Consider the following 3,035-nt stretch of genomic DNA (forward strand, 5'->3'; position numbering starts at 1 on the left):
CGGTGAACTGTGGCCTGATGTGTACATGGTTGTCTACATGGCGATACCATTTGTATGATGACAGTCAGTATAAAGGCTATGAGACCTCGTCACCCGCTGTCACATATTTGGGATTTCCCCTCAGAACATATGATTTGTGATTTGTCAGAAATTGGGTGAAGTATAATTCATTTCCCCTGTGGCCAGTGCGAAGTCAGATGATATCCCACTACCAAGCTGGAATGTTTTCTTATCTTTCACAGCTGCTGACCTATAGCCTACATAAAACACAGCGCACTTGGCTGCAGTCCAAACATAACCTCATGTTCAAACATGTACCTATATATGAGGTTAACCTACTGTAGCGCTGCCATTGGTAGATGCCAACAAAACCCTGTTTGTCATGGTGGTACGGGTTCAAAATATTGCCCACTGTGGTCACCTTGACCCTCTCCTGCCAACATGAGTCATCACCAGAGTCCACAAACTAAAAATAACAGCATTGAAGCCTACTTGGCAGAACTCTTCTATAAAGAGACTGACATGGCCAACTGTTCTGGGGGGTTTGAGAAAGAACAAGCCAGTGATCTCCTAAGAGTTGCTTTGAATTTCATCAGTCAATCTAATCGACGATGCCTTCATGCAGGGCCACATGCTTGAAACCTGAGCCACGTCCCATCAAATGGCAAACCCAGACTATTTGCATTGCCCCCCCCCCCTATTTTATGCTGCTGCTACTCTGTTATCTATGCAGTCACTTTCATAACTCTACCTACATAACTCGACCATCCTCAGTGAAATTCCATAAAAATAGTGAAACATTAAAGTTATCCTTTTTAGATAAAACAATATTAAATATATTCATGTCACCAAATAATTGATTAAATAACTGTTTTGCAATGAAGGTCTACAGTAACTTCAACGGCTTGCTTCCATCCTCTGGTTACATTGACTTCAATACAAAACCTAGGAGGCTCTTAGGCCTCACTCCCTTCCATAGACAGTTTGTTTTGAACTAATAAAACATTTATTTGTTCAAATTACAGGAGACTGTGGAAGTATATTATAAATACTTTTCTTGGTTTTCTAACTTTATTTTTGTGTCCAGTTAGTGCAATGTACTTCAGTGTGCAGTTTTCTGCGCCAGAATGGTTGTAACGGTTTTCTTCCGTTGAAGGAGAGGAGGACCAAAATGCAGCGTGGTTAGTGTTCAACATATTTAATATAGACGATCAACGAGAACACTACAAAATACAAAACAATAAATGTGAAAACCGAAACAGTCCTAGCTGGTGCAATGACACAGACAGAAGACCACCACCCACAAACCCCAACACAAAACAAGCTACCTAAATATGGTTCCCAATCAGAGACAATGACTAACACCTGCCTCTGATTGAGAACCATATCAGGCCATGCATAGAAACGGACAAACTAGACACACAACATAGAATGCCCACCCAGCTCACGTCCTGACCAACACTAAAACAAGGAAAACACAACAGAACTATGGTCAGAACGTGACAATGGTAGTCTGGCCAATGCTGCTGAAAATGTTTTTTGTTTGTTGTTGAAGAACCCCTTTCACTATCATCGTCCATTAAAAGATGAGAGTTTGACGCGGCGCCTTCATTTTCGCGTGCGCTCAAGTAAGCCTTCCACTTTCCTCCGGTATTTATTTAGCGAAGATTAATAACCCATAATCACTCCGGACAGACACAAGCAAAAACTCATGATATAAATATTGCTGCAGCCTAGTCTACACCTAAACATTAGAGATCTGACATGCTGTATGGGAAGAAAACGAGGACATTTTCCCGTCTGATCATATGAGCAGCTGCATACAGCCTATGCGCCATGTCCATCTGGTCAGGATAAACTAATTGGTAACATTATGTATTTATAGTCCATTTGTGTGTCAGGAGAAAATATGAATGAGATCAAATTTAGTTTATATTCAAAATTGTGCTGGCTAGGCTGCCTATACGTTTTCAATCCATAATGATTAACTGGAATTAATTAATCAACATAATAGTGATGACGGATGTGAGTAAATGTTTTGTAGGGCCTACAGCTGCATAGGCCTGAACGATGCAAACATGCATAAAGCAAGCTAAGCCCTGTGGGTTCTATTGTCTCAGTTGTTGTCTATGTCAGGGCAGAGGAAATCTCCCTCCTAAACTACTCTAAATATAATTTATATGAACAAATATAAGGTAGCTGCAGTTTGACAGGGTTTTCACCCCCCCCAGGGCCAGGAGTTCTTTTCAGGAGTTAAAAAAAAAAAGTAATGTGACCTGATTAGGAAAAACATAGCCCATACAGTATAAAACCTTTTTACAACTGATTAATCACTGCCATACCTTAAGGTCCAGAGTTTTCTAGTTAGGGGTTAACATATAAGGAAAAACTCCAGGCCCCAGGGGGTACAAATTGCCCCACCACTCTGGGACCTATGGTGGCGCCAGTCTGCTTGCAGTTATCGTCAGGGATGTGGATGATCAGGGCTTTAATTCAGGAACGTTTCTTGGGATACTTTGATGTGTCAAGTGGGCGAGATGTGCAATCTGTGTTTGACTTTATGAACTTTGAGATGTTTAAGTTCATAGTGAAACTCGTCCAAACCTATGATTGTGCAGCTGAAATGGAATGTATCTGCTATTTGTATTTACAGCTAAGTCCCCTCCTGTTCCCTGATTTAAGAGGTAATGACTACTCCTCTCCACCACCTTTGTCAACTTTCTCCTGACATGAACTGAAGCCACGTCTCATGTGCCTGCTCATCCATTGGCACTTTGAATGCTCCCCTCCAATTACTGTGAGTACCCCTATTAATTTTCTCTCATTACTGTGTGTAGAGTCAATCACAATCACATTATTACACATCAATGATTTTACTCCTTGCTTGGACTAACTCATTCTTGGCTCTCTCATTCCCATTCCCCATAATATTGTACTAAAAATGTATTTCATTAAATTCTTTAGGTTAAAATAATTAGTCTTTGACGATTTTTGAAACACACTGTCATCTCTGTGCATTCCGCGCCTATACCGTG

This window comes from Oncorhynchus clarkii, chromosome 16 (assembly GCF_045791955.1).
Source record: "Oncorhynchus clarkii lewisi isolate Uvic-CL-2024 chromosome 16, UVic_Ocla_1.0, whole genome shotgun sequence".
Lineage (NCBI taxonomy): Eukaryota > Metazoa > Chordata > Actinopteri > Salmoniformes > Salmonidae > Oncorhynchus > Oncorhynchus clarkii.